Source organism: Nipponia nippon, unplaced genomic scaffold, assembly GCF_047370975.1.
Source record: "Nipponia nippon isolate SJK-2023a ecotype South Korea unplaced genomic scaffold, ASM4737097v1 scaffold_4, whole genome shotgun sequence".
NCBI classification, from domain to species: Eukaryota; Metazoa; Chordata; class Aves; order Pelecaniformes; family Threskiornithidae; genus Nipponia; species Nipponia nippon.
Window position 1 is genome coordinate 85,392,285 of NW_028262358.1, and position 13,682 is coordinate 85,405,966.

The window sequence follows — 13,682 nt, forward strand, 5'->3', positions numbered from 1 at the left end:
CTGTAGCATCGCTGAAACGTGCAGCAGACATCCTAATTCCACCGAGCGTGGTCCCTGGATTTTGCACCTGCCAGTCCCGCAGTCTCGGTACTGGTTGGGGATGTGTGTGTGGCTGAACAATGTGGGAAGACTACAAGAGGTTTATCCCATTAGAAATAAATTACAGTGTAGTGTAGCATGAAAATGATGTGTCAGTGAATACAGAACACAGCATTACCTTCTGTCTCTTCCCTTTATCATAGATAACAGAAGCAGTACGGGAAGGAGATTTATATTACACTCATTTGAAGCTGACCAAGCAATTTAGATGAGATGAAATAGGGATTTTATTTCTGGAGAGAAGAATGTGTTCCTGCTAAAATGCCATTAATTGCTTTATTATTTAAGGCACAAATTACATCCAGCAATTTGTTGGTCTCCTATTTTTTCTGGTGGAAATAATTCACCATGGAAAGATTATTCTGTCAAAAAATGATGATGAGCCTACTAACAAATTTAGTTGAAAGAAGCTGAACTTTCAGCTTCTATTTTCCCCCAGCTCTCTGTCTAAGCACTGTGTGTGTGAATTTCAATAAAAACAGTAGTGACTTTGCTAAATATGAAAATCTTAACAAAACTCATGGCAAATGCCACTGCAACTAGAATTACAGGCATCCTCTTCACGTGCCGGGAAGCTGCTGGCTGTCACGCTGTGTAGCCGTGGCACTGCACACCCGTTGCAAGCAGAGCTTTGTTGTGCTGGGTGCACGTAGAGGAGAGGAGCTTAGGAAAGCTCCTGGGTCCATGCTAAACTCTGCTCCTGCTTCCCTGCCCTTGTTTTAAATATACCATGTAGAGCTTCCTCTGCGAGCACTGTCCCTGTATGCCAAGCTTCCCTCCTTTGGCTTTTTTTTTTGTTTGTTTGTTTTTAAATCAGTCTCTTTGCTATCTCTCTTCACTCCTGTTAGTGCGCTTCTGTTTCCCTTTATCTGGTTCCCCCGTCACCCTGCCACCAGCAGGCTGGTGGCCTGTCTCCATCACCCGAAGCTATGCTCTTTCTCCCATGTCTTCATGCCTGGAATTTGCTGTGCCAATGTTAACCTAGTGGTTGCCGGCGGTTAATTTATTTGCCATAAAGGCAAATCAAACTGAGCCCAAAGGAGATGCGCCTCCATGCAAATCACAGTTGTCTTAGACAAGCACTGCTTGCAGGAGCAGTTGCTTCTGCATCATGCCCAAAGCACAAGCTTTGGAGTTTCTGCTTTGCTGTTGGCTTGGGATTATGAAAGATTTGGAGGTTGCAAGATGAGCAGGATCTTTTGTACCATTAGTACGCTTGGGTCACCTCTAGAGCCCTTGCAAGCATCTCTTGCTTTGGTCATGGCACCAGGGATTTCCTTACATCCAACGGAGGCAAGGAAAAACATGTCTAGATGTGCACAGGAGGTGTGTGGGGACCCTTTCCTTGCTGTGCCTGGAGCTCAGGTCTGTGGGCTGCAGCAGGGGTGACCATCCCTGTGGCAGAAAGCCCCCCCAGGTACAGGGCCTGCTGTGCCTGAGGTTAAACTCAGCTCTTTGTTGCACCATGTTAGGGTTTTTTGGGTAAAAGCAGGGCTCAGTCATAACCTAACATGGAAGCATCGTAATCTTTTATGTCCTACTTATATAGGGTTTTTCCAAGGGAGGTCTAAATTGTACTTCATGTGGCTGCTGGCCTCATCTTTGCAATACTGCAAGCTGAACAGTGATCATAGTAAATTAGATCTGTCCTCACACTGATGGACTCTGAGGTTTTTTCTGGAGGGAGACGATAATTATGTTTTACTTTAAAAAATAATAGTTGCTCCATGGAACAAGAGCTTTGAGGCCATTTCTTGTATTTTTCAGTTCTTCACAAATAGAAATGATTCAAAGAACAACAGCTTCATATATATATATATACTTAAAAAAACTTCCATTATTGCAGTTTTCCTTGTGAGAGAGAATTGCTCTCTGTCTTGGTCAGTGTTTAAAGCTGCAGTGAGACCCCTGAATTGCCAGTGACTCTATATCATTTGTGTCACCATCGACAGGGAGGAAGAATAGCTTTTAGAAAAACTATTTTTGTTACAGATGTGTAGACCTGAATTTACAGCTTCAATCATGCTTCCAAGAGAGCATCTGTGAAAGTGAGATAGAAAGCCGGATGAAAGAGCTGGCAGGAGGAGTAAAACATAGGGGGGGACCACAGGAGCGGGTAACGCCTGAAAACATCCATCGGGAGAAGCGAAGCTGGGGGAGGTACGCAGCCATTAAACCTCACCAGTCCCTGACCAGCTACTGGCTTCTTGCCTGCCTTTTTTTAATTTTTATTCAGCATTGCCTAGTGTATTTATTCCCACCCTTATTTACAACAGGCATTTTTTGTAAGGCTTGGAAGCGAGCAAGTGCTTTTTCCAGCTCTCTGCTCTCCATGCCTGCTGGAACATCTGTACGCACACACTTCTGTCTAAAGATAGTTTGAGCTAGCGTGCCCAAAGTACAGCTTCAGGCTTCGGTTTGTTGTTATCTTAGTAAGCATAAAAATATGTTCTAATATTATGTCACTCTGGTTATGTGTTTCAGCAGCTGAACTCGTTTATCTGTGTCCAGCTTGTCAGGGGTGGCCTTGCTTCCTGGGATTTGTCCTTCCATAGCCCGAGTCCTGGGTTGCTTAGGTTGACCAAGCCTGTGCATTGCACTCTTTCTGTGGGGATGGTCGTTCTTGCCCAGTAGGATAATTCAGGCAGGGTTTTCTGCAGGCATGACATGACCTCCTTTGACTGACCTCACGCTCTGCCAGCAATGCCATTTGAACAGCATCCCTTCCCACCCCCGCCGCTTCCCCTGCACATTCCTGTCCCTGCAGGCCTTGCTGTGATTGTGCAAAAAAATTCCCTCCCCTCTTTCTGCAGTGCCCCCTCCATGTCAGAGATTCCTGCTTTTGCTTCCCAAATTTCCTGACTTGATCTCTCTCCCTCCCTCCATCTAACACAGCTGCAGTACACTAACCCCTTCTGCAGATACATATGTTCCTGCAGCGTGCATTGTAAAAATGGAATTTACTTACTACAGACCTTTCCTTATTTTTATTTGTATTTCATTATATTTAATTTAATATATTGTAGCCTGTGCTGTGTGTGGCCATGAGGTTTAATCTTGCCTTCCCATCATGCATTCCCAGGTAGGAAACCAGGGAGCTTTGTGCTGCCTGGGGGCCCAGGAAACGAATCTCTGCTAAAGGGCAAGTTGTGCTCCAGCCGCAGTTCTGGGTCGGCTGGTGTTTGGAAAGCTGAAACAGGCTCAGATGTTTCAGGGGAGGCTGGTGGCAAGGGTAAAGAGGAGCGCAGAAGTGACCAGGATCAGCAAATGTTGGATGTTCAGGCATTCGTAAATGGATATCACAGTCCTCGTATTTGTGTGGAGATGTTAATTTTTGCTGAAAAATGAAGAAATACACTAGGCGCTTTTATACATAAAGCAAAACAAGTGACATGATCATGCATGGTTGTAAAAGCTTTTATACTGCCGTAAGTTTGGAAATGTTAAGTGGCAAAGTGGATGAGTTATGTGGGTCATCTCAAGCGAATGCCTATAAAAAGGACTTTGCAGCTCATTATCGGGTATTCTCTGTCTAAGGCTTGTTTTATGGAAAGGGAACTTTTAAAACTTTGAAGACTCTGTTTTTTATTGGTGATACTCTTTATCTGTCCTTGGAGCAGCAAAGGCAGACTCTCCTTGCTGCAGAAACCCAGCACGCTTGGTCTGAAGGAAGGTGGAGGCGTCAGAGCTTCCCTAGCAGAGGAGACGGGTGTCCCCTTGCTGCTGCTGGCCAGTTGGAGCCAGGAGAAGGAGACAAGAAACCATACAGCTGGCATCCTGGTTAATACTCTTAGTGGCTGCCAAAATTAGTTTAAAATAGCTTTTACTCAGAGAGCGATATTACAGATTTGTGTTGGAGCTGTTTGGACTTCACAAGGGTTGGAAACCGAGATGGCAAACAGTGCAGCTTGCTGTTTTTTTGATGCAGGCTTCCACTTCGTGCAGTTTTTGTCACATAAATTTCTATTTTGAGCTCTGGGCCTCAAGGTGTTCACTGTAAAGCATGCTGTTGTTCCAATACTGAATATTTGCCCTTCTTTGGCATTTGGGTTATCGTCATTTATGTTGCAGTGATGTCCAGAGGCCGAGCAGGTCGGGGCCCCACTGCGCTTCGTGCTGGGTGAGTGCACGGTGACAGCCCCTGCCCGGGGAGCCGCAGTCCGATTTACTGGTTTCAGATGGCTGCTGCCATAAGCTGCTCAGGAGCGTTAGCTGCTGGGCCAGAGCTTACCAGGGATGGAGAAAGCAGGGATAATTCAGGTGCATTGTAAATGCCGTTTACAGTCAGGACTGAGTCAGCAGATACAAATGCCCAGCTCACTGTGTCAGTGACTATCATTATATATTGCAAAGCCTTATAAGCCCTGGCCTACTATTTGGTCTCTGCCAACACCAGTTCCAATAGGATCGGTGTGAAAACAAACTGTTAGAAACAGAAATACCAGTTAGAGAGATGTATTTTCCCCTTCCCAGTGGGGAATCCCTCTGCCCTGTCCTTCCCCAGGCTCTGTGCGCAGCATCCCTGGGTGAAGGACAGGGAATGGTGTCCATGGATTCGAGGGAGAGGTTGAGCTGTAACAGCACAGTGCTGGGAAATTTTTCCATGTTTATAGTATGCCTTAGTCTGAGGCATGTGCAGGTTGGAAAAGAAAATAGGACTAAGTTGGAAAGAAAATAAGAGGAAACAATTGAAAATTCTTGAATATGTTTCGAAGCCAATTGGGTGCTATCTGTACGTCGTATAGGAGGGTGCGAGATGGTTTCTATGGGGTGTAGTCTCAACGACCAGTGTGAGCCCTATCCCCCACCTTGCTTCACCAGGCAGCATGTGTGCTGTACACAGCACCAGTGTGGGTACAAGCTGAAGGAAAACTTCATTATGTTTGACAGTGCCTTTTTAGCTGAAGTATTGCCACGATTGGCATGACAGCAGTGAATCCCAAAATTGGTTGATTGCCGAGAGAGACTTTAAACTGTGAAGACAGACATGAGGGATAAAGAGAATTAAATGCTTAATGAATGGGTTTATACTTCCTATTTATCAGAGCATGACTATTTTCCCTCTCTCCTGTTTTGTTTACTTTAAGGTGCCATATGTTCCACGTGAAGCTGTATAGAAATTTGGTAAAGAAACCCATACATCAGGGTTAAGAGGGTTCTGAATTATGTGATCTACTAGTCGAATATTGGACCATTTAATAGGAAAATCTTTTGGGCTACCAGCATGAAGAGATTATTTGGCCAATATTCTGTTTCCTAATGACAGCACCTATGCAAACGTGCAATTACTCTTGCTCCTAAGGGACTAAAATGAACCTGTTGCCTTAGCTTTGACTTCTCGTGGCAGTTCTCTCCCGTTTTCATGGATTCCTGATAACATTTTTCATTAGAATTCGAGTTACGAACATCAACATTTCTTTGGTGTCTCCTTCTGTTAGTTCCTCGCTTCCCACGTGCTGTTTTATGTGAAGGTCTTTGTGAGTTGCTTAAAGGAGTAAAATCCTTCATGGTAATGGAGATGCTAACATGTGTGACAGTTCTTATCTGCCCAAAAATGGCAGCAATTGACTTGTAGTTTTTCATATAAACTGATTTTTCATTCAGAGAAGTTTTCACTTAGAGAAGGTAGCTATTAATTACTTATCTATCCATGTTTCAATATGCCACCATCTCGTTAAATAGCTCCCTTGTCTCTTTCTTTCTGAAACGATAAAGCGCTCTTTTCTGCAGAGCAAGCTCAGTGACATCTTGACACTTCCCTAATGTTTTCAAATCCTGGTGGGTTTGAGTGAATTATTGGATTTATTTGAACTTCAGATTCAGGGCTTGTAAATATGCACAGATGAAAGCTAAAAAGGTTGACAAAAATGCACTTGCAGTTGCAAGTGCTAGGTTTGGCGTAGTTATCTTTGGCAACATGAGCCTCATCAAGTCCAGGAACTCGAGTGATCATAAATCTGTTGTGATACCACTAGTTGTCTTGTATTATGGTGGTTAGTACTACCTCCACTATTGTTAGATTGGACCCTGGGGAAATGCAAAGGAAAATGCAAGTCTCACTCACAATGTTTTGATACTAAGCAAGCCAAGCACTGGAGAAGATCCTTATCTTCACTTTGCAGATGGAGGGTGAGGTGAACGTATGAGACCAAGTTGCTGAAGAGGTCTGATGCCAGTGTTGGTTGGTGCGTTCTCATCTTCCAAATGTTAGTCCAGAGCCTTAATGCAGAATGGCCCTGCTTTCATGGATTGGTACACTGCTTTTCTGTTTCCGAACAGCAGTGCTGCTACCCACGAGAGACCTGGATCTCCGGATGAGATGAGTCCACCCAAACAGTGAAGCTTTCAATTATGGCATTGCTAAGGATGATTTCAAGAGCTGATTTATGATATTTTGATGGTACAAGGATTTGGAAGATCTATGAAACCCTCAACCATGGTATTATTTTAATGAAAGGATTTGTGTAGCGACATTAGAGCTATGTGCATGTAGCCATTAAGCAAAGATAGCAAGTAGGTGGCACCTCTTTTGCTACTGCTTCTGCCACTTCATTTTCTGAGTATAATGCTTTAGTTTAAGTGTTCCTACCATACCACCATGTCCTGGTGAGCACAGGTGTTTGTTAACTGGCTCTGTGCAGGGGATGATTGGATCAATAGGTATGTAGTTTATAAGTTTCACCTACTCATCTTGTTTTCTATTAATAACTTTGTGTTTTAATCTTGTAAATATATTGTGCCATGTATCTGTCTATTTGGGGAGCTAATCCTGTTGTGGTAGGCATCTATTTCAGGAGCAGCCTAGATGAAGCTCAGCATATTCAAGAGCTAGCCTCCATTATTGTCTGTAGTGGGTTATATCGCTGGTATTAGTGTAATGTAAGAGTTCAAAAAGGAAAGATGTTATTTGCAGTGTCAACTCATTAAAGATATTCTGTACAGATTTTTCCAAAAGAATAAGCAGACCAAGCACAGTGGGCCCGGTGCCAGGGTATGTAATAGCCTTGCACAGCATCAGTTGAAGCTCCAAGTTGAATAAAAGGCAGCTTTTTATGGGTTTGTTGAGGAAAAAAAAAAAGGTTTGTGTACAGAAGTAGCAAATTAATTCAGTTCTATCAGAAAGTAGGTCAGTGACTGACCTCCTGATAGCATGAGGCAGCAGTTTCTAGCAGAAGTGACAGCTCAGCAGCATGAACCCTCCATGTCTCCAGGAAACTTGTTTTGACAAATGTAAACACATTACATCCTGTATTCCTCTTACTTATTTATTTTTTTGCTGCTGCATTAGAAACCACAAACTGTCACTCTCCATCCCCTTTCTTCACCCCTTCTGGTCCCCAAAGGGAAATGCCTTGTAATGTAGCTAATAATTTTTGCAAGGCTGCGTAATGAGTAAAGCGTTCCAGCAGGGTTGGTTGTTTTTTTTTTTGACAGCCAAAGTTGAGCACTGTAAACCAGACTTGACTAAAATCCAAACCAAAGTCTTTCCAATGGTGAGGGAAGTCATTGGGAAGACAGGAACTGGATTAATTTAGGATCCTTGTGTCCTGGTCTTGCTTTGCTTTGTGCTGAATGAAATTTTTGCATATACCCACGTGCCTCTTCAGCATTTGTATTGCCAACGTTGGCATCCATGTTGCTGAAGAGACAGTGCTTTGAACACATCCTCACTGCAGCCCATCAGCTCCTGAAACTGGGATGCTTTTGTAATTTTGGGGGAAGTACTGAAGAGTTGATAAAGGGGGTGGTGGCTCCTTGAACATCCCATAAAGAAAAATTGCCTCAGAGGACATGGGGAGTACGTTCATCTTTTCATTGAGCTGTCTTTATCAGCAGGTATAAAGGATGGATTGTACGGTGCTAGTGAACTACTTTGACTGGTACCTTTCCTGCAGTGATTTCTCCTGTGGAAATCACTGTGGATCAAAAGGTCAAGCAAGGTTTCCAGTTCCAGTGCTGTAGGTGAGACCAATCTCTGAAAACTCTTGAGCTGGTTCTTTCTCCTGACTTGTAACCAGGTTGCACACAGAAGGTAATGCCACATGGAGCAGATAGGAGGATTTCAGAATGTGCTAGCCAACGTGGTCCGATTTAAACATTTTTGCTAAAGATCTCATAAAACCTGACATGATTTTCTTCATTACCTAGTTACCTTTCTGGCCTGATGTGGCTCAAAAACATCTAGAGGATCCTATGGTCATTTATACAAATGCTGTACAAAGAGTGATTTTTGCCATGTGATAGATAAACCTCTAGAGCCCTTCAGCTGCACGTTGCCATTTAACTGAATTTTCAAGTTCATTGGGAAGCATTGCACTACAGTAAAAGTTGGATGGCATTGTCTCAGCCAGAAGTAGAGATTTGGTTTGGGAGGATGGGAATATATTTGTTAGAAACAAAATGCTTCTAGCTTTGGTAAAGGTTTGATCTGAGTAGACGCAAGTCAAGCAAGAAATCAGGTGGATTTATTTAACAAAACTGGCTATGAGAAGCTGGGGAAGAAGAAAGTCCTATTTCAATGAATTACATACTTCTGTGCTAATGCTATACGTAATGCTGGTATTGATCGCTACGCACCATACAATAGATGTAATGCTAAGAAAGTAATGAAAAACATGTTAGTGTATACAGTTAGAAAAAAAGATACAGCAAAGGAGAGGGATGCCCATGTGCATGTGTGTGAGTACGCGCGTGTGTGGGGGGCAGGCAGTTCCCAGTCTGCCTCCTGAGGGGTCCTTGCGCTTCCTTTTTGATGGAGCAGCAAAGGGGGAACACAGATGCTGGCTTTCAAGTGATTAAGCTCTTCGTAGGGCCACCAAGTTTCTGCTCCTTGAAAGGGCTGGAAGCGCAAGGTGTGCTCCAGAGAGGCACAGACAAAATACCTGATGCCTTTTTCCCACTGTTTCATGCTTACAGAGACCTTGCTTCCCGTTGCTCCCTCTCCTGCACTGGGGAGGGAGAGTCAGGAAGGGAACAGTTTCTTTAGGGCCTGGGCTTTGCTGAGCAAAGCTTGCTGTGCAAAGCTGGTGCAGGTTGAGATCCTTTCAGTTCAAGGCAATTTGAGCATCTCAGTCCCATCTTAAGGTTTAAGAACTGGAACCATTTTTGAGGCGCCCCCCCAAGGAAAAAGCTGCAAGGTTTCCCCCCACCCCCAAATGCTCGCAGGAGGTCCTGCCAGACTGTCCAGATAAGCTCCTTCCCTGTTCGCTGGTGGGCGGCAGACCTCAGTGTAACAGATATGATGCGGTGACCTTTGCAGTGACGTGAAGACGGGCGTAGAGCAGAGACAGGAAAATTGCCCACGGTGTAGTTAGTCACTGGTGCCACTCGCCTTGGGAGCTGAGAGGCCCTCTTAAACCCCAGCAGCTATGAAGCATTTGGGTTAGCGTCCTGTCCTCACTGGTTGGAATAGTGGTGCCCAGGGAATAAGAAAGCTGCAGCCCTTCTTTTTTTAAAATTTCTAGCCAGGGGAGTTTCAGACAGTCTGCATTCCATGCAGACAGGGGCTACCCAGTGCATATTCAGTGTATATATTCAATATATATATTTAACTCTTTGGTTACACGTGTGCATCATCAAGAGAGCAGGACAGCTTAATATATTCCCTTTTCCTTTCGAAATCCTGGTGAGGGCTTGCTGGTGCAAATGTCATCTTTACGGCTTTCTTCTAATGCCCTGCAAACAGCAGCAGGAGGGAGTGCAGCTGTGGGATCGGCGAAGACTCTGCCATCCTCCTCATGCCGACACCTGAAGGGCAGAGCAGAGAGGTGTGATTCAGGGAGGCCACAGGAGATTCTCGGTCTGCTTTTTCCCCGATGTTGAACCTTCCTGTGCTGGCCCAGCGTTGGTTAGAGCAGGCACAAGATCACACAAGGGACTTGGCAAGAAAGGCCCTTCTGCTTGTGGGTGCTTTCTTCACACTCGCAAGTTGGATCCATCAGGAAAAAACTTGTCACAAGTAAATAGATACCTGTGCTCAAAAAAAAAGACCCCAGAAAACCCCAAGTCCCACTTTTTTCCTAATAGTACTCTTCACTGGGTTAGTGGGGATGTTTTGGGCTTTTTCCATCCCAAAGAACAAACTCTCAGAGTTTTAAGTCCCTTTGTTTCCTTCTATACAGCAAAGAAGTAAAAATGCACAGGAGAGATTATATTTGGGCAGTTGAGAAAACTTACAGTAAAACTTAAGATTTTATTAGTTTTCCTCCAAGGTGGAGGAAAGTTAGTGTTACTTTCTGGGTAGTTACACAACTGAAGTTTTTGACTTAATAGTCGAGCTGTCTTTATTTCAACCTCATTGACTCTTGGAGTGAACCCAGTGAAATAATTCATTTCATGTGATGCACTGAAAATATTTATAAATTTTTGTTACTTTGGGGGAGGGAGGTAGGAGTTGCCACTTGAGTGCTTTTCTAAACGTACAGCAATCTAAGTTAATTAAGCATGGATGATATCATTCCACTCAGCAGCACAATGTCCATCCTGACTGTAACAACATAAATGTCCTTTGCTTCCATTAGATCTATCAGACAGTAATATATGTCATTTGTCAGAGTAACTTCTCAGATGATGAAGAAATTCTGCATAGGGTGTGTGAGGCGTGAGCAAGTGAAGAGGCTGTATGAAGTTTCATCCCCCCTTAATGTTTTGCATGAGCTCTTTTTGGTTGATGTTACGTGTTTTGAGTTTTGTGGAGAAATTGCATGGATCACTCTTGCACCAATGCAGGCATGGGGCAGGTGGATCGGTTCTGAAAAGATACAACATTGCCTCTCTTCAGGACCTAGGAACCACTCAAAGCATCTATTCTTTGTACAAGCATTAGGGGAAAAAAAAAGAAAATGAATTTCTTGTATTGCCAAGTTAATTTCATGAATGAATTTCCTCTGCATTCTTGCTCAGTGTGTGCTCTGAGAGGTGGTGGAGCTTAGGGAGTGATATTGGAGCACTGGAAGTCCAGGTTGCTGGTGCACAACATAAAGCAGTGGATTTTAAGTGCTCCTCATGAAGCCCACTTGGCAGCGCTCAGAGGGCTCGTTTCGCAATACTGTGCTTTGCTGCCCTGGACTGTCACTAGTGTTTCGATTTCTGCCTGGCGTCAGGCCCAGCCTGACCTCCTTTCTTCTCTCCTGCGCTGGCAGTCATCCTGTCATGACCATCAACAACGCTGGAGGTAAAACCAACTGACTGCTTGGTTTGGTTGCTGGATGACAGTCCCTAGCTTACATGGGTGTCTCTGCAGAAGTGCAGAGCACCTTAAACCTCAGAAGACAAGAAAAACAAAGATAACTTGAAGTTGTTGACACCTTGACCAAATGGATGCCTTGGTTATCTCCTGCTGGTTTGGTTCTTTCTATCCTTGGCCTTGTTTCTTTACCTTGATGTAGTCTAATGTGGGGCTAACGTTTTAAGTTATCATCACCACCAAAACTGCTCATTTCAGCTGTGACCACCTTTGTGTCCATTGCTGATTCCAGGGTGTGCACTAGACAGATTATTTATCCTGCCCTGAGGAAGAAGAGGAGGAGTTAAAATTTAAAAGCTGCCGTGGGCACGAGTGCTGACTAACGCTTACTATCTTGAGTACACGGAAATCAATTTGGGCCTTGTCTGATGAATGCTGCTGCTTTTTTTTCCCATATAAAGCTATACAGAAGAATTGAGAAATAAATGCGTTCGCTTAAGATAACATTGTGTGACAGCTGAGAACAATTAAAACTCTTACTTGCAGCTATATTTTTTTTTCCTTCCTTTCTACAGTAGGAGGGTGGTGTCTGCAGCTCTGAGTAGTTGATACAGGTTATTTGTCCCTGGTCTGATCTTATCTAGAACAAGTATCATGGAAGGTTATTTATTTTACAGCCTTTTCTCCTCGTTTTGCACAACACACAGATCTTGGTAGATGGGAAAGGATATTTTTTTTTTCTTACTAGAGTCTTTTTGGCAATAAACACATGCCTAACTGTAAGAGAAAAAACTTTCACAACCGAGCTTGTTTTGTGAAGCCCAAACATTTGTGAAGCTTACAAACCCTCAAACTTTGCATAATGTGCCCATCCCTGGTCTCAAACATGAGGTGGCAGAAGAGGGAAGTGTTACTTTTTTTAACCAACAACTTATGACTGTGTCAACACATGACAATTTGTCAAAGCTTGCTGTAGCGGTGCTGTAAATTAATTTTTAGCATCAGTTGTGAGTGGTAAACACTTTGTGCGGTGTGAACAGCTCTTAGTACAGTGTGAGTTGTCAGCAGCTTGTGAGCTACCCTGAAAGAAAAAAAGAAGCGAAGGAGGGAAGAATAAAAGCTCGTTTACTAGTACACAATGGATCTGAGTCTGCAAAAATTCGATATGTGGTGGTATTTTTTTTCTCCTCCATACCAGTCAGCTCAACCTTGAAAATTTGGTTTTTCCATTAATAATAATCATCTACAAAGTTGGGAAGTCACAGCTCTCCATCCCGTGCACCAAGTAGTGCCTGATAGCAAACAGATTTCTCAGGCTCGTGGCTAGATGAAGTAGAGCCCTCTCCTTACTCTTGGGTTTTGCCTTTGCTTGCTTGCTTTAAAAGCAGAATGTGTCCTGCAAATGTGAGCGTGCTCCTTTGTTGAGAAGTCTCACATAAAACATGACATAAAATGCCTGGAAAAAAAAAAAAAAGATGGCAGCCCAAACAGAAATAAGGGGGGCTGAGTGCTCTCTCTTCCTCGCCTGTCCCCTTGCTGTTTCTCCTTGCCTATCTCAGCTGCTGTGGTGGAGCTGGCAGTGATGGTTCATACAAGAGGAGTTGATGTGATGGAAGAAAATTATTTGGTACGAGAAGCCGGGGAATATGTATTGCAGAAAACAACTTTTCAGATACAAACCTATTTTAACCTGTCACTTTAGCAGAAGAAGCAGTAATAACCTCCCAACCTAACAATGACTGCTAAGTTGAACATTAATTTGCTCGGTCGTTGAATTGCTAACATGTCTACAACTTACAAGTGAACACCCACTCAAGAGAGAGAAAAAAGAAGTTGGTGCCTGGAATTCCTGGCCTTGCTGAAATCACCTACATTTTTTGGCGCTAATACCGGTATTTCATCTTGCGTTTCCTGCAAATGTTTTAAGTAGAACTAGATGAGAAAAACAGCTGCACGTGTTTGTTCGCTGCTTTGATACACTCGGCATGGGGCTTTTTTCTCAAGCACAGTTGCTCTCAGCTTCAGCACCCTAGGTAGGCTTTGACTGCGCCTTGGAGCTTGTTCTTGTAAGCAGGCAGCACACGTGAAGCTTGGCATGAAAACTTTATCGAGTCCTACTAAAGCTAGTTGTAACCTGGTTATGGTTTTAAAAAGAAAGATGACTTTATTTGCGTATTTGCTCACAAAGAATTTTGGTTTTATTTCCTTTTCTAGATATAACTGTAGGTGCTGCTTGTATGAAAGAGCTGAGCCACACCATCCAGTAAACTGTCTAGAGCAGCACTTGGCTTGCTTGGAAATCACTTCCAGGACTGTGTTGTAAGTAAGTATTTTTGCAAAAGCAACATCAAATGGTTTCTTCAGTTATGGGGCATTTTTTAGATGTTTTGCTTGTTCC

General features: G+C 43.6%; 1 protein-coding gene across 2 annotated transcripts in view; it reads left to right on the forward strand.

Moving 5' to 3' along the window:
* The window catches only part of BACH2 (BACH transcriptional regulator 2), a 192,776-nt gene that overhangs the window by 72,074 nt on the left and 107,020 nt on the right, over nucleotides 1–13,682 (forward strand). For both annotated transcript variants that reach the window (XM_087777141.1, XM_087777140.1), the window contains one exon: nucleotides 13,499–13,607. The gene's annotated coding sequence lies outside the window, so the exon portion shown is untranslated. The remainder of the gene's footprint in view (nucleotides 1–13,498; nucleotides 13,608–13,682) is intronic.